This window comes from Dermacentor andersoni, chromosome 1 (assembly GCF_023375885.2).
Source record: "Dermacentor andersoni chromosome 1, qqDerAnde1_hic_scaffold, whole genome shotgun sequence".
Lineage (NCBI taxonomy): Eukaryota > Metazoa > Arthropoda > Arachnida > Ixodida > Ixodidae > Dermacentor > Dermacentor andersoni.
The window spans coordinates 2,924,234-2,943,154 of record NC_092814.1 but is presented as its reverse complement, the minus strand read 5'-3'; the positions used below and the strand labels follow the sequence as shown (position 1 = coordinate 2,943,154).

General features: G+C 49.5%; 1 protein-coding gene and 1 long non-coding RNA gene across 2 annotated transcripts in view; one reads left to right on the top strand and one right to left on the bottom strand.

Annotated features, from left to right (window-relative positions):
- LOC126545625 (solute carrier family 15 member 1) overlaps positions 1 to 18,921 on the bottom strand; it is an 809,365-nt gene that overhangs the window by 170,065 nt on the left and 620,379 nt on the right. The gene's annotated exons all lie outside the window — the stretch shown is intronic.
- On the top strand, positions 13,557 to 16,268 carry LOC126546090 (uncharacterized). The gene is made up of 2 exons (XR_007602511.3): positions 13,557 to 14,927; positions 16,138 to 16,268. It is a non-coding gene; the product is annotated as an uncharacterized lncRNA (long non-coding RNA).

Below are 18,921 nucleotides of genomic sequence, written 5' to 3'. Positions count from 1 at the left end.
CGTGCAATATTCTGCAATCAGCCGGTTGAGGGAAGAAATTCTTTTCCTCAGCCGTCGATTGTGTCTTTGTTCTTTCCATCTCCTGGTGGGCGATTGTTTGGCTTCTAGCATGTGAGCCAGTCGGCTGTTCATACTTTCAACAGGGAGGTCTGTCTCTATTTCCTTCGTGGCTGCCTTAATGTCGGCCTTTAGTTGCGACGTCCATTGATCTTTTGATTCTTTACCTGTTCGGCGTTCGTGTCTGAACTCGCGGAACTTGTCACAGTCGACGTAAGTCATTTTTCTGGGTTCTCTGGATGGGGTGTCAATCGTTGTCTCAACAATGTGATGATCGCTGCCCAGATCCTCGAAGAGGTTGTTCCACTGATAGTTTGGAACGTTGCGGACGAAAGTGAGATATGGCGTTGTGTCGCGGTTGACCGAGTTACCCGTTCTTGTGGGGTATTCGGCGTTCGTAATGAGCGGTAGGTCAAGTTCATCGGCGTCGTTTAATAAGTCCTTGCCCTTGGCTCTGCTGGCGACGTATCCCCAGGCCGTGTTAGGGGCGTTGAAGTCCCCGGCCACGATCATGGGGTTGTCGCTGGCGCGGTTGCGGGCGAGCTGGAGTATTTGCCTAAATTTTTGTGCTCTGTGCTTGGGGCTGCTGTAAACGTTTCGGATGAATATGCTCTTGGCGTTCTTGGCTCTAGGGAAGACTTCCGTGAGAATGAATTCGCAATTGCTGCGGTCGTGATTAATTTTGTGTGTCGTGTGGGCTAGCTTGTTGCTGACCAACGTGGCGATACCTCTACATTTGTGTTGCGGTGTCGTTGCGGTCACGTCATAGCCGGATAGCGAGGGTGTAGCGGTATTTGTCTCTTGTAGGAGAATGACTTGGGGTTTGTCTTTTTTGGCTCCAATGTATTGTTGCAGGGGCGCCTTTTTGCGGACGTAGCCCCTACAATTCCATTGCCAAAGGCGAAACGTTTCAGTTTGCACAGCCATCTTTGTTGTTGGCGCCGGGTGGCCTTTGTGAGGCCACGTTGTTGCTTTGTCTATCGAGCGACAACGCCCGAGATAGCTTGGTGATAGTAGACTTTGGCGTCACAGACGGGTGGTCTGCCATTTCTAGCGCGTTGAGCCTTGCCCCATGGATGTTGATCGTCTCCATCATGTGGTTGATTCGTAGCGTTATCCTGTCGTAACCTTCCTTGAGTGTCCCTACAGTCGTCGCAAGTTCGTCTTGCCCTTCCTTCAGTGACGCGACGGTAGTTGCAAGCCCGCCGAGTAGTTCCTTGATTTCCTTAATGTCGCTGTCCGTGCTCGATGGATGTGTGTTTGTCACGGCTTTTCTCTTATGCGGATTGCGCCTGGATTCCGCGACCGGTACTTCTACTACCATGGGTTCTGATGTGGCTTCGGTTTGATTAGAGTCGGAGGGTGGTGGCGTTTTGAGTTGTCTGATTTCCTCGACGAGTTGTGTGATTGTTTGTTTGCCTTAACTCTTTGTTTTCGTGTTCTAGTCTTTTAATCGTATTTGCTATTTCTGCCTGCTCTGGCCGTGCCATCGGACTCACCTGGCTGGCGGCCTGCTGGTGCTGCTGCTGAACTCGTTGGGCCCACGTCAACCGGTCATCACCGCCAACTCGTGGGCTGGGGGCGAATCGTATCCTTGACGAGGATCTCTGGCTCGGGTTCCTGGAGCATCCTCGCGATCGTGGCGACAGGCGACCGTGGTTCCTCGATCGCGAGCAGCCCGGCTCGCCGGACAAGCGAGCATCTGCGTTGGCGGCCACGTTGTCGTTGCTGGCGCAACACTCGGCGTTCTTGAGCGGCGGGAAGTCGTGCTGACTCAGGGCGACTGGTCCTGATCTCGTGGTGCTTTTGCTTGCGTTTGCTGCGATTTTCTTTCCACTCGTCTTCTTCGGACGACGTTGGAAGCGGTTCGTGCATTCCTTGCTTGCCGTGGCGTGATTTCCCTCGCAGAGCGCACACTTGATTGAGGTGCACACATGATCTGCGTTAGGGTTAGCTATTCCACAGCCTTTGTAAATTGCGTCGTCGGGCGAGGGGCATACGTCCGCACGATGGCCGAGTCTGCCGCACACATGGCACATGGCGATCTGCTTGCGGTAAAGAGAACACTTGATCAGGGCATTGTCGTGTCTGACATAGTTCGGGACTCGAAAGCCGTCGAAGGCAATGATGACCGTGCCAGTTTCCTTGATTCTCTTTGCCGCCAGAGTGAGCGGGTTGCATGGTTTGACGATCTTGCGGTGAACACCAAGATATTTATATTCTAGGACACTCTGTAGTCAAACTCTGTTAATCTTGTAATCGAACGTTTTGGACGGATTAGATTGGCATGAGAAGGACATAGCTTTACATTTAGACGGGTTAAGAACTACACACCATCGCTCGCACCAACTAAATACGTTGTCAAGATCACACTGAAGGGCGCAACTATCGTTAGGGACATTTATTGCATGAAAAAGACCACAGTCACCAGCAAAAAGCTTAAGGGAGGAGTTAAATCCAATCGGAAGGTCATTCATTAGAAAAAGTAAAGGACCCAAACAGAACCTTGGGGAACACCAGATGTTACGGCACATGGTGATGACAATGACTCGTTAGCCGATACAAACCGAGAGCGGTTAGTCAAGAAACATTCAATCCATTGGAAAAGATTAGGGTCAATATTCATGCAACTAACTTTAAGGAAGAGTAATTGATGTGACACCTTATGGAAAGCCTTAGCAAAGTCTAGAAAATACAGTCGGTTAGCAACCCACTATCTAAAGACGACGCTAAGATATTAGAGAAAGACAAGCGTTGAGTCGCACAAGAAAAATTCTTTCGAAAACCGTGCTGACAAGAACTCAAAAACGAGTTGCCTTCAAGAAAATAAACGAGATTAGAGTATATAATGTGCTCTGGAAATTTGCAGGGAATGCTTGGTAATGAAATAGGCCTTGTCAAGAACGGCCCAGCTGAAGTGCAAGTGTTGCCAGCCAGTTGCGACAACGGGCGTCAACGTTCCCTAGATTGCCGCCGCAAACCTCTAGCCACGGCGTCACTAAATCGCCATTGTGACTGAATGAGTTCGGCGGGCCAACTGTTGTTACCGAACCCACCAACGCGGACCTGATCTGCTATGAGTGGGGGAGTTGCCGCGGGAACGCCGTCGGAGGACCCTTCCCACGCGCCGACCAAGACGCAAGACAATGGCTACCGGGGCGCACTGCGAGGGTCCACTCCGTGTTCTACGAAATCCGTGTTATGTCGGTTTCGGACCGTGAACCTGTGTGTTTGTGTGCGTGTGTGTGTGTAAACCGTCCCGCGGAGAGGCGGCGTGTTTACGATGACTGGACGAACGTTTCCGCCACCTTGGAATCGGGGGATGACTGAGTGTTTATAAACGGCTGTTGTGCGGATGCTCGATACACTTTCTTAAGCAGTCATGTTAGACTGAGACACTCTCTCTCAAGCAGTCATCTTAGACTGATGTACTCTCTCAAGCAGTCGTGTTAGACTGACGTACTTTCTCTCGCAGTCATGCGAGACTGATGAACTGCATGTAAATACTGTAAATAAACCCTTATTCCTCGTTCTCGATGAGAAGCAGTCCTTCCCTTCATCAACGTCCTCAGCGTGGATAAGTTGGAAGACGGCATGGGCCAGCTACCTTTGAATTTATGCCGGACTCCAATCTTGACAACTGATTACGAGCGACGGGATTGAGCCCCCAATCCTGACAGCCTGTAATTAAAAGGAGAATTCGGATTACCTTGTTTGAAGAGTGGAAACCCCTCACTACCTTCTAATCACTCGGCATTTCATTGCGGAGTGTTCAACAGACTGGGTCAAAAGGTGCGCTCAGTATAAGCTGGAACAAACAGCAGTATTCTTCAAAAACTTGGAATTAACCTTGTCAACACCGCAACTAGACGATAACTTCAGGCTCTGCATTAGCTTCACAATACCCGTGAAATCGATGACAATGGGGTTCATGGGGAAAACGTCACACTTAAGCACTTCTGGGGCCACATCAAAAGAACAATCAGAAAGTGATTTCGCAAAAGTGACGTTTTAGGCAGTCCAGCATTGATCACTTGTCCTAGTATTCCCAGCGCTATCAGAAAGCTGAATGATATATCGTTCTTTGGGTTTGACATTTATCCAGAATTTAGATGGATTTGTGGAAGGAAGTGAGGGCAATGTTATTCGGAAAGACATGTTTGGCTTCTTTGATAGCTAATCAATAAGTTCGGAGAACATCGCTGTATGCGCACCAACGTACCGAAGTGTTAACACGTTCTGCAAGGCGAAAGAAGCGTTTGTTTTTATTCGAAAGTCGTTTCACGGTGATCGGGAGTTTTTCACAATTAGGCCTAATGGAACGTACTTATCAACTAGGCCCACGCGGCTGTATTCTTAAATGAAGTCTAATTTCGATCAAGTGTTCTCTCGAAGAAGGCAGGCATGCAGTTTTCAATGAAGAGTGCACGTTCGGTGTTAATTGATGCGTAGTCACCTCTCAAATAGTCTCTAATTGTGTTGACACTTTTCATTAATTTTTTTGTAGTATGCACAGTTATTTCAGTAAATAACAGACTTATTTACAGCTATAGCTACACCGCCGGATGAGGTGAAAGCGTTGTCGCGGTCTTTGCGGAAAATGGCATATCATACAAAGAGTTGGACAGTGTAGACTTTAGGCGTGCTTCTCGGAAACACAGCACCTTCGAATTAAATTTATGCATGAGTTGTGTGATGTCGTTGAGGTTACGAAGCCCTCTGACGTTCAAGTGTAGTGTCTGTGTGTCCATATTGCAGAAGACGAACGAACGAACGAGCGAACGAGCGAACGAGCGAGCGAGCGAGCGAGCGAGCGAGCGAGCGAGCGAGCGAACGAACGAACGAACGAACGAACGAACGAACGAACGAACGAACGAACGAACGAACGAACGAACGAACGAACGAACGAACGAACGAACGAACGAACGAACGAACGAACGAACGAACGAACGAACGAACGAACGAACGAACGAACGAACGAACGAACGAACGAACGAACGAACGAACGAACGAACGAACGAACGAACGAACGAACGAACGAACGAACGAACGAACGAACGAACGAACGAACGAACGAACGAACGAACGAACGAACGAACGAACGAACGAACGAACGAACGAACGAACGAACGAACGAACGAACGAACGAACGAACGAACGAACGAACGAACGAACGAACGAACGAACGAACGAACGAACGAACGAACGAACGAACGAACGAACGAACGAACGAACGAACGAACGAACGAACGAACGAACGAACGAACGAACGAACGAACGAACGAACGAACGAACGAACGAACGAACGAACGAACGAACGAACGAACGAACGAACGAACGAACGAACGAACGAACGAACGAACGAACGAACGAACGAACGAACGAACGAACGAACGAACGAACGAACGAACGAACGAACGAACGAACGAACGAACGAACGAACGAACGAACGAACGAACGAACGAACGAACGAACGAACGAACGAACGAACGAACGAACGAACGAACGAACGAACGAACGAACGAACGAACGAACGAACGAACGAACGAACGAACGAACGAACGAACGAACGAACGAACGAACGAACGAACGAACGAACGAACGAACGAACGAACGAACGAACGAACGAACGAACGAACGAACGAACGAACGAACGAACGAACGAACGAACGAACGAACGAACGAACGAACGAACGAACGAACGAACGAACGAACGAACGAACGAACGAACGAACGAACGAACGAACGAACGAACGAACGAACGAACGAACGAACGAACGAACGAACGAACGAACGAACGAACGAACGAACGAACGAACGAACGAACGAACGAACGAACGAACGAACGAACGAACGAACGAACGAACGAACGAACGAACGAACGAACGAACGAACGAACGAACGAACGAACGAACGAACGAACGAACGAACGAACGAACGAACGAACGAACGAACGAACGAACGAACGAACGAACGAACGAACGAACGAACGAACGAACGAACGAACGAACGAACGAACGAACGAACGAACGAACGAACGAACGAACGAACGAACGAACGAACGAACGAACGAACGAACGAACGAACGAACGAACGAACGAACGAACGAACGAACGAACGAACGAACGAACGAACGAACGAACGAACGAACGAACGAACGAACGAACGAACGAACGAACGAACGAACGAACGAACGAACGAACGAACGAACGAACGAACGAACGAACGAACGAACGAACGAACGAACGAACGAACGAACGAACGAACGAACGAACGAACGAACGAACGAACGAACGAACGAACGAACGAACGAACGAACGAACGAACGAACGAACGAACGAACGAACGAACGAACGAACGAACGAACGAACGAACGAACGAACGAACGAACGAACGAACGAACGAACGAACGAACGAACGAACGAACGAACGAACGAACGAACGAACGAACGAACGAACGAACGAACGAACGAACGAACGAACGAACGAACGAACGAACGAACGAACGAACGAACGAACGAACGAACGAACGAACGAACGAACGAACGAACGAACGAACGAACGAACGAACGAACGAACGAACGAACGAACGAACGAACGAACGAACGAACGAACGAACGAACGAACGAACGAACGAACGAACGAACGAACGAACGAACGAACGAACGAACGAACGAACGAACGAACGAACGAACGAACGAACGAACGAACGAACGAACGAACGAACGAACGAACGAACGAACGAACGAACGAACGAACGAACGAACGAACGAACGAACGAACGAACGAACGAACGAACGAACGAACGAACGAACGAACGAACGAACGAACGAACGAACGAACGAACGAACGAACGAACGAACGAACGAACGAACGAACGAACGAACGAACGAACGAACGAACGAACGAACGAACGAACGAACGAACGAACGAACGAACGAACGAACGAACGAACGAACGAACGAACGAACGAACGAACGAACGAACGAACGAACGAACGAACGAACGAACGAACGAACGAACGAACGAACGAACGAACGAACGAACGAACGAACGAACGAACGAACGAACGAACGAACGAACGAACGAACGAACGAACGAACGAACGAACGAACGAACGAACGAACGAACGAACGAACGAACGAACGAACGAACGAACGAACGAACGAACGAACGAACGAACGAACGAACGAACGAACGAACGAACGAACGAACGAACGAACGAACGAACGAACGAACGAACGAACGAACGAACGAACGAACGAACGAACGAACGAACGAACGAACGAACGAACGAACGAACGAACGAACGAACGAACGAACGAACGAACGGACGGACGGACGGACGGACGGACGGACGGACGGACGGACGGACGGACGGACGGACGGACGGACGGACGGACGGACGGACGGACGGACGGACGGACGGACGGACGGGCGGGCGGGCGGGCGGGCGGGCGGGCGGGCGGGCGGGCGGGCTGGCGGACGGACGGACGGACGGACGGACGGACGGACGGACGGACGGGCGGACGGACGGACGGACGGGCGGGCGGGCTGGCGGACGGACGGACGGACGGACGGACGGACGGACGGACGGACGGACGGACGGACAGACGGACGGATGGATAGACGGATGGATGGACGGACGGACGGATGGATGGATGGATGGATGGATGGATGGATGTTACGAGCGTCCCCTTTGTAACCGGTGATGGGTAGCGCCACCAAGCTCTTGCTACTATACGGCCAAATGTCCTATCTAGGTTACAAAAGAAAAAAAAAAGAAAAAAAAAACACACGATGAATTCCCATAACAAAATTTTCTGACCCCCTATTGTGAACTTTGTTTTTGTATGTCTCCGTTTTTTGTTGTTTCCTTACTTTTCTACCAATCTTCCAATCGTCTGTTACTAATCTCTACTGTGGACATGTTTGCTTTCACCCCGCTTTCGCTGAACACAAGGGCTTTAAGGAGTCCCGTGGTGCGTAAATCGACCGGTGGGCAGATATCTTCGCAATCTAATAAAAGATGCTCCATCGTTTACCTAGCTTTACCGTAGCAAACACATGCTTCTTCTTCCTCCTTATATCTCCCTTTATAGGTGCGTGTTCTAAGGCATCCTGATCTGGCTTCGAAAATTAATGAGGTTCGCTTTGAGTTATCATAATTTATTTGTTTCCTGATTTGTTTTTGTTTTTCCTTTTAAGTAGTTACTCATGGCAGGTTTCTTTTACATTGCCGCCATCCATAAGATTACTTCAGCCTCTGTGACTTTCCGCTTGACGTTCTTTGTTGCTGCGCTGCCCATCCTACAGGCCACAGACTTGCTGGTAAGCTTCCTAGTTCTTCTCTTCCTATGCGAATCAATGTCTTTCCTTTGAAAATATCTGAACACTCTCCCAGCCCTTTTACTTTCTGCCATATTCCTCAGTCGCTCTTCATAATCAATTTTACTGTGAGGTTCCCTCACTTCGAAGCTTGTCCAGCCCATAGCACGCTACACAGCTTCATTTGTAGTCTTCCTGTGAGCGCCCTATGCAAGGCGTCCCACTGACCTTTGGGTGCCATCGAGTCCTGATTGTACCCCTGATTTCAAGCAAACAACCGCATTTCGAAAAGTAAGTCCTGGAACCATTGCAACTTCCACATACCCCGGAGCACCTCGTACCTATTGTACCCCCATAAAGCTCTGTGCTTCATTATGGCAGCATTTGTCTTCCCTTTTACTGTTCTTGTTCTTCCTGCGTTTCCATATATCTATTGTCTTCGTTTATCCATATACGAAGATTTATATTCTTTTACCCGAGGTATTTCCTGGCCCTGTATTGCCACTGTCTGTTCACTGTTTTCATTGAATACCATAACACCTGATTTTCTAACGCTACATTTCAAACCTAAATTCTCGCCTTCCTGTCCACCGATATTAGCCAGACGCTGCAAAACGCTTTGGTTGTTAGCTAGCAGCACAATGGCGTCCGCATAAAATAAACCTGCAAGCTGCTGGTCTTCTACTGTACCCGCCTGTTTGCATGTGAGATTAAACACGATATTGCTTCCTTTAGCGCCCTCTGTATCCTCACCATGTAAATCATGAACAGCAGTGGGGATAAAGGGCACCCCTGCCTCAGTCGCTTGTTGATATCAACGCTCCTCATCCCTTCTCATTCAATGCAAACGGTATTGTCTAGGTAAATCTCTCTCAAAAGGTGTAGACAATGATCAGCTAAGCCTTCCCCTTCCAAAATATCCCACAAAATTCTGCGATTTACGTTGACATACGCTCCTGAAATGTCTATAAAGGTTACATATTGTTATAATATGTGGTATGCGGGAGTGCGAAACATAAACATACAAAGAGAGTGCGCCGTGCGGAGGCGAAGAGGACGAATCTTGGCAAATACCCGCAAGAGAGTCATCATCATCATCGACGCCGACTTGGGAGCGTCGGCAGTGGCGCCTCGAAAAAAAAAAAAAGCGTGGCGCGAGAGTGTGGCCCGTGGCCCGTGGCGTGAGCAGTGCGCGAGGTTCGGCGGTCGACGAAAAACAGCTTCCTCGCTGGGCGTCTGGCCCATAGGAGCTATCGCCGACCGTGCCAATACGCCACACCTGAAGCAACACTGTCGCCCGCTGGGAGGTTACCTCGCCCCGCTCTTCCGCTGGGCACTGGTCCAGGAGAGCTGGCGGTCCGGAACCGGGGCGCTCGAGCGTTCTGGTGAGCGGCCACAGGGCTACCCCGCCAGCTGTGGACGCGACCTGGTGACTGCGGCCGGCTACCTGAGCCCCGCGAGGCGGTCCGACCGGGCCGTCCAACCCGGCTGTCCGACCCAGCCGACCGTCCCGGCCGTGCGACCCAGCTGTCCGACCCGCCGGCCGACACTGTTGTCCGACCCCACTGGCCGGCATCGGTTCAACGAGGTCTCGGACACGGCGACACACGCTTCCGCCGGAACTGTAGGCTAATCATAATCCACCGATCCATAGATATCGTGCATGTCGCCTATGAGGCATTTTGGGACATTGTCACGTGTGTGTGCCGTTATCTGTGTCGTGTTCGTCAATACAAGTCTGATGTGTGTTTTTGCTTTCGCGTGCTGCTTCTCCCTTTTTCTGGAGTGATCCGGCCCCAATAACATCACACATATAACGGTCTGCTTTCTACTCTTGATATTTCAATACCCTGAGTAAGAACAAATAAGTTATCAACCAAACGCCTACCTATTTTGAAGCCTAGAAGAGTTGACTGCTGGGCTAGTTGGTCGTCCATATTTGAAGCAGTAGCTTAGCGCGAATAAAACCACGGAAACAAGAAAGACGTACAAGGACAAGCGCTACTCACAACTGTTTAATGGAAGGAAGGATAGTACGTATATATATATATATATATATATATATATATATATATATATATATATATATATATATATATATACACTCTTGTCCTGCATGTGCGTACCAAGCAGAAGAGAAGCCGGTACATGCACATCAAAGGCGGTTGCGTAAGAAGTTAAATTCAGCATCTAGTATCTAGTAATTCGGCATGCGCAAAAACTAAAGAAAAAAGAGGATAAGGGCGCACATTTGGTGGCTCATGTTAGCGCGTGTGACGCTCGATTTTCTGCGACTACTACTCTTGGCAGGAGTGGCAACGTCTTTTCGAGGCTCGCTCTTCAGGCCTGTGTAAGCTCTTCAGGCTCGCTCTTCAGATCGATGTGTAAGTGAGCCTTCTATCACATCACTAGATGCCGAATTGAACTTCTTGCGCAACCACCTTTGATGCGCATGTACCGCCTTCTCTTCTGCTTGGTAGGCGCATGTGTGACAAGAGGATATATATACGTACTATCCTTCCTTCCATTAAACAGTTGAGTAGCACTTGTCCTTGTCCGTCTTTCTTGTTTCCGTGGTTTTATTCGCGCTAAGCTACTACTTCAAATATTCTGAAGCAATTCTGAATTTCTCCCAAAATGCCGCTATTCTCTGCCCTGCTTGCAGCTTTAATTTGATTGCCTGCACTGCTAACCTGTATATTACCTATGTAATGGTCGACGGTCTATACGAGTGAATTCCATCTTTCTCCCTTTACCTTTACGAATTAATTTCATTCTACGTTCTGTCCAGTATTCTATCTTTTAAAGTTTTTTCCACTCCATTCCCCAGAGCTTCCTTACTTTTTCGTCCTAGTTCATTACACAGCTTAACGGGAACCTCGTCTAACCCTGTGGCTGTGCGGTTAGAAATTTTCTCTTTGGCTTTCTTCCACTTGAAATTTGTCATCAGCAGCTCCTTTTCCATCTGGTTCTTTTTATACCTCCTTTTATCTTCAAGTACAACCTCGTCGTTGCCTTGGAAAGATTCGGTTGTTATTTTTCGGATGAAATTTCATGCCGCTTCCCCTTCCACTTTGTTTCCATCTTCATCTAGTATATGTTGTTGTATTGTTGTTGACTTCTTGCATAATAATTTTATGTGGTTCCAAAATATTCAAGGGGCGGCCTTGTTTTTCTAACGCGTTTCTGACAACCAACGCTCACTAACATCTTTTATCTTTGCTTGCACCAGTATTTGAACCATAGACTTTTTATCCCGCTATATTTCCCTTTTACTGGCCGCTTCGTCGTGCGGCACCTGCGCCTTGCTTGCCTGCCTGTGCTCTCCGGATGCTTTCTGTCGTGAGGACTTCCTCGCGGACAGGACCGTCGAGCTACGAGCAGGCGACCTGCAGACGCAAGAGAAGAAGCTCGGGAGCACCGGCACACCGCAGGGATCGGTCATTTCGCCGATGCTGTTCAACCTGCTAATGAGCGGGGTGGCCAAAAAGCTCGGGCACATCGAAGACGTCAGGCACACCATCTACGCGGATGATATCACGCTATGGGTGACCGGTGGCAACGACGCCCACATCGAGGGCGCGCTGCAAGCCGCCGTCGACGCAATAGAAGATCAGCTGGAAGGCACCAGACTGAGATGTTCGCCGAGCAAATCGGAGCTTCTCATACTCCCACCTACCAAAAACAGCGGAGGCAAGACCAGACAAAGCGAAAACGAAAAAATAAGATTCGTCACCAAATCCAGCAACGTGATCCCCGAGGTCGGCAAAATTAGGATCCTAGGCATGGTCATCGAAAAGCACGGAAGGAACGGCGAAACCATCACCCGTCTCAAGGCAAAAGCAGCCAACGCAATTCGACTCCTCAAACGAGTCACTTCCCGAAAGGCTGACATGAGAGAGGAGAGCCTAATTAGGCTCGTCCGATCTTTCGTCATCAGCCACATCGCGTACGTTGCAGCCTACCACAGATGGCTGCAACACGAACGAAACAAAATCAACGTGCTCATCAGAAGAGCGTACAAGACGGCGCTGAGTCTGTTCGAGTCCACGAGCACGACCCGCTTGTTACAACTCGGGATACACAATACGCTCGAAGAAATAGCCGAAGCGCAACGGACCTCTCAACTGGAGCGGCTGTCCTTGACCAAAGCCGGGAGGAAGATACTGGACGATCTGGGAATTAGACGCTCGAACGAGCTGGAGATGAAGCTCCCCGTCCCCGAAGAGGTCCGACGCCAGACCAGAATCGACCCCATACCGAAGAACATGAATCCCGAGTTCAACAAGGGAAGAAGAGCGGCGAGGGCCAAGGCTCTCATCGACCAGCATGCCAACGACGAACACGCGCGGTACGTGGACGCGGCCGAATACCAACGGAACGCCTTCGCAGCGGTCGTCATAGAGGTGTCAACCGGCGCCACGAGGACGGCAGCGAGCGTGAGAAGCGCCGGAGCGGAACAAGCGGAGGAGGTAGCCATCGCCCTGGCCATCGCCGACGCAGACTGCCACACGGTGCTGAGTGACTCAAGACAGGCGGTGCGAAACTTCGCCAAAGCCCATATCTGCAGGGAGGCTGAGCGCGTACTGCGAGCGGTCAAACTAGAAGAACGAAAAGTACGACTCAAGTGGTTCCCGGCGCACGCGGGCGACGCGTCGGAACGCAATGAGAACCATAATGAGACACACGCAGCGGCGCGAGCGCTAACCAACCGCGCCCCGGCCACAGACCGCCCGACGTGGTTCGGAACCAAGGACCGCATGACGGATTACAATGAAATCACGAAGGCCTACCGCCTGGCTCGCAGAACTCTCCCAGCCCCGCACCCGAGACTGAGTCGAGCGGAGGTGGTAGTACTGAGACAGCTACAGACCGGATCGCTACCGAGCCCGAGACTGATGAATCGCATGTACCCCGAGACATATCCGACAGATATGTGCAGAGTGTGCAGGATGGAGACCGCAGACTGCACGCACATCTTGTGGGACTGCGTTAAATATCCTGAAGAAGCAAAATCAAGAATGCTCCCACCGCGGCTCGAGGCAGCCGCGAAGAGCTACGACCGAGACGATCAGCTCTGGGCCGTCCAGCAGGTCCTCGAGGCGCTCGAAAGGCACGGACCCAGCGATCCGGCAACGGCGAACGGAGACCCGCGCCGAGTAACAGCGACTTCGAGGATGACGTAGGCCCTCGTCGGGGCGCGCGAGCGCCCAACTGCAGGCATAAATAAAGTTGCCTCCCATCCAATCCAATGTCGTTCGGCGATCACTTCTCGTATCTCCCTGTTCCACCAGCCTTTCGTTTCTTTTTTTTTCCTTTCCAACGAACATGTTATTTCTTTTTGCGTATTTCTGCCGTTATTACACTTAGAAGCTCACTATATTCCCACTCTTTATTTGGCCATTTGCCAAGTTCTTCCTCTACTGTTGTGATAATATTTGTTATTTGTTCAGCGTTCAAACTTGGACTGACCATTTTGCACGCCTTGCTCTCTTTCCCGAGTACATATCCCATTTTTAAGATGATGCGTTCACGGTCACTCGCTATGCTGCAATACCCTTCCTCGTAAATGACCATTTCTCTCAACTCATAATGAATTCCTTCTGTCATCAGGCAGTAATCAATGGTCGATTGCCGGCTTCCCACTTCCCACGTGATCTACTCTTCACACTTAGGCCTGTATTCGCGATAACGAGGTTATGTTGCTCACTGACATCTAGCATTGACTTCCCGTTGTTGTCCGTATCGCCATCTAGATCCTTTATGTGGGCATTGATGTCACCTAAAAGAATAATTTCGGCATCATTCCCGAAACCCTTAAGATCAGCATTTATGCATTCCACTAACTCTTGGTTCTTCTCTGTGCAATTATTTCCGGTGCAGAAATGCGTTACGCGCAGCCAAATTTTTTTCCCCACTCATTGTACCTGATAGCTGTGGTATCAGTTATCAGTTCAGCATATGCCTATTACGCAGAACCGTCAATGCTATAAAAGCAGAGGCGCTCTCGAATATAACACATTCGTTCCTGTCCTGGTTTCCTGCGTCGTCGTCTTTCCTTGGCCACGACAGAACAACTGGCAACGAGGACGGATGACGCTACGATCATAGAGAAAGAAATTCAACAAGAGGGGACACTCTTCAAAAACTGGCAACAGGAAACACGTCACGCCTAGTTCCAACACCATCCGTTAGTTGACGCGAGCATCAGAAAAGAAGAATGTGAAATAAACTTCCAGACAACGTTTTATTTATTTTATTCCTTCCCACTAAAAGTGAAAAAGTTTTGCGTGTAAATGAACTTATACTTTGCAACTTTTTGTTGCGTTGCCTAGCAACAAGCTAGCGGCACGCCAGACGCGCGAGCATACGTCATGCGCCAGACAAGCCGCAGGAGTGAGCGAGGCCGGCTGCGCATGTGAAGCTCGCGAGCTCGGCGACCCGTCTCTTTTGGATGTAGCCCGTTTTTGCGGCTCCCGGCGTTCCGTTGTGTTCCATCTGCATTTCGACACGGCACCGCTGCACTACTGGACTACAGCAAGGTGAGGAATTTTGTTTGACAGTCTGCGACGCACTTCAGGCACATTTAGGCTTACTGCACAAAACTGAACCTATATAGTGACGCAGTTATCGAAAAACAGCCCCGCAGTCCAAGCCTAGTTAATATGAGTTAATTACTCCTACTGGGAGATGTTTGCGACGCTTTCTATGAGCCCAAGCATAATTATAACCTATTTCGGTAGTTTTTGGGCACGCTCGCCGTACCTGGCTTTCTGACGAAAAGCACCTTGGCCGTGTGACGCAGTTTCGCGTGTACTGAATGTTACCGAGACAAGTTTTGGCGCTTTCTCTGACCCAATACATTATTGTAACTAAATTTACTACTTTTTGGGGTACTTTTTAAGCACAGTGGCCGCGCTCGGCGTAGTGGCCCAGTTAGCGAAAAGCAGCTCGGCTGTGTGCCGCAGTTAGCTTCGCGTGTACTGAATCTTACTGGTAGAAGTTCGTGACGCATTCTCTGACCCGAAAAAGTATTGTAATTTATTTGGTAACTTTTTGGGATATCTTGAGGCTTGTTCGCCGCGCCTAGGGTTGTGAAGCTGTTAGCAAAAAAGCAAGCCGGGCATAGTGAGTTAGTTTTGCGTGTACTGAATTTTAGTGGGACAAGTTTGTGACGTATTTTATAGCCCTGCAACAACATATACCTTATTTCGGTACTCACGCTTCTCGAAAACGCGACGAGCGATTGCTGAGAGTGATAACACGGGAGCGTTGCATGCGCCGGCAGGACGCGTAAAAGATAACACGGAGGAGCTCAAGAACATGACATTTATGTATTCTGAGCGACTGAAAACAGGCTTTGCACCCACCAGTCTGACTTGAGTGCGATTAGATGGCATTCTGCGAGCGTGTAACATGGTCTGGCTGAGCCTGTATTGTAGCCACCTTGGTTTACTTGGCGTACCATCGTGTCGACTGATCCCAAGTTGTTTTGGAAACGAGCAGTCACCCGTGTATTTGTGCACTTAAAGTGCAGGAAATAATGCCCGGGAAAGGAGGGGTGCTTGAAAATCTGATGTTCAGATTTTATGGCATTGTTTGGGAGGAGTCTTTGCTGCGAAATGTACGTAAAAGTGAATTTATCTGTAATGCCTCTCATTCACCACTTACGCACGTTTCGCCTCTACACGCAATACTCCTGTTAGGTCAATGTACCGAAATGATACATGCTTGTAATTTACTTTCTTTCAGCTGATGGCATCCGGTGGAGCATCGTACGGCAACGACTGCTGCTTACCTGGTGCCACAACTTTGGATGAATGCAGAAGAAGCCCGGAACGAGCATTTATATAGAGCAAAATAAACATTTCATCATTTCAGAAGACGTTTTTCGTTTTCTTTATGAAATTGCACATGACAGATTCGGCGCAGTCTTGTAAAGGTCAATCGCAATCATTTCTACTTAATAATGAAACGATTCCACGCCAAGGCCACGCGAGGTTCAGCAGAAGCGAAAAAAAAATGAATGCCGCGCCGAGCAGCGCAGCCGGCGCGGCGTGTACCAACTGGTGTTCAAAACGCGCGCTCCCAGAACCGAAACCAGAAGGAGTCAATAACATCCGCTTGGTGTGCTGCAGTCAATTCGGCCGTTGGGCTCTATGGGAGTGTCCGCTCTTGTTGAAATTTCTTTCTCTATGCTACGATTCTGAACCAAGCACCGGGGCAGCTGTTGCAGCGGGGCGAACGGCCGGGCCACCGTCAGAAGGCAAGCGTTTCAATATGGCAATCCCTATAGCTTCGCAACGTTTAGGAAGCGTGCCAGAGTTTAACCCAAGAAGCGAGATATCAAGTCGTATTTCGAGAGGTTTGAAAACTTTGTGGCACTTAACGCGGTTCCGGAGACAAAGTTGAGGTTGTTCTTGAACGTAGTAGGCAGCACAGTGTACGGGGAGCTGAACAAAATTTTAGTTCCTGACAGTCCTACTGACAATACTTCAGAAATAAAGAGGCTACTACAACAACACTTCAGCCCCAAGTATTCCGTAATAACCGAGCGTTGCAAGTTCAAGAAGCGCACGCAACTGGAAGGAGAATGCGTCAAAGACTTCATGACAGAGCTTAAACATCTGGCGCGTAATTGCGAGCTCAAGGAGTTTCTGAATGATGCCTGGAGGGATCGACTAGTGGCAGGATTACGTGACCAAGCGACTCAAAGGATTTTGTTCGCAACGGAAGACTTAACCTTTGAAAAGGCGTGCAAGATTGCACTCGAAAAAGAACTTGCTGAAAGGCAAACAAAGGAGCTACATTGCCAGGCTGAACGCTCGCCCGACGTAAATGTGGTTCGAGGGAAAGTGGAAACGACAGCTAGGCCGTCGTTCCATTGTCCATTGGCCGAAGTTCCATTGCATATAGTAGAGGACCAGGGTAAGGCTGTGCCTGCACTTCTAGGCCGGGATTGGCTAGAAAGGTTGCAACTTGACTGGAAAACCGTCAGTGCTGTCACAAAAAGCACTGATGTCAAGTCTCTGCGCGAAATATTTCCGGAAGTTTTCCGCACAACACCGGGAGTGGTTTGTCATTTCGAAGCCAAAATAGCCATGGAAGAAAATCGCACGCCTGTGTTTTGCAAAGCCAGGTCTATGCCTTTCGCTACTAAAGAAGCAGTCGGCGAAGAACTTCGGAAACTGGAAAGTCGGGGCATCTTAAGAACAGTTACCACCAGCAAGTGGGCGACTCTCATCGTACCGGTTCCAAAGCGTGGTGGCGGAATACTAATTTGCGGTGACTACAAAGTAACAATCAATCAAGTGCTAAATACCGATTGTTACCCGCTCCCGCTTCCTGAGGATTTGTACTCGATGCTAGCTGGTGGTGAGGTATTTTGTGTGCTGGACTTGTCCTCTGCGTACCAGCAAGTGCCTCTCAGTGAAGATTCTAAGCCACTGCTCACGATAAATACACATCAAGGCTTGTACGAATTTCAAAGGCTTCCATTTGGAATTGCCAGCGCACCAGCTATATTTCAGGTCATGATGGATAATGTTCTACAAGGAATTCCCACCGTCGGGTGCTATATTGACGACGTCATCATCACGGGCAACAGTTCACAAGATTGCTACACAACTACCACGAGAGTTCTCCAGAGACTTAGCGATCACAACATAACGCTGAAAGAGGAAAAATGCTAGTTTTTTTTGTGATTCAGTGGTCTACCTAGGCCACAAGGTTTCGAAAGAGGGCATCTATCCCACCGCTGAAAAGATAAAAGCAGTGCGAGATGCCCCAGAGCCCAGCAACATCACAGAACTGAGGGCTTACTTGGGCCTTCTAAACTTCTATGGCAAGTTTCTGCAGAATTTGGCAACTGTGGTGGCCCCTCTTTATGAGCTTCAAAAAGATCACAAGTGGAAATGGAAGCAGCAGTGCAAGAAGGCTTTCGAAACAACTGAGGAAATGATTTTTAATAGTGAAGTATTAGCCTTCTACGACGTCACAAAGCCACTCGAACTTAGCTGCGATTCTTCCGCTTACAGCTTGGGAGCTGTGATTTTCCACGAAATGCCAGACGGAACGGAGCGGCCTATCGCATTCGCGTCTCGCACTTTAACAAGCACCAAGCGGAACTGTGCTCGAGGGGAAAAAGAGGCACTCGCGCTCATGTTTGGTTTGCGACGGTTTCATCGTTACTTGTATGGGCGCAAGTTCCGCCTATACACCGACCACCAGCCGCTTATCGGGCTCCTTGGGCGTGATAAACCGCTGCCATTTTTAGCAGCTGCACGAAGGCAGAGATGGGCACTGGCGCTAACAGCGTATCCGCACGATCTCAAGTTCAGGAACGGCAAGAAGATGGAAGTCGCTGATGCACTGTCACGGCTGCCACTCTCGACAGATTCAGACAACAACGAGCCGGAGTGTTTGGCTGTTTTTGACGCAACCCCGCTAACCGCTAAGGAAGTTGTTCGAGAACCTAAGCGAGACCCAGTTTTAAAATGCGTTTTAAGCTACGTTCTTTTGGGGTGGCCAGAGCAA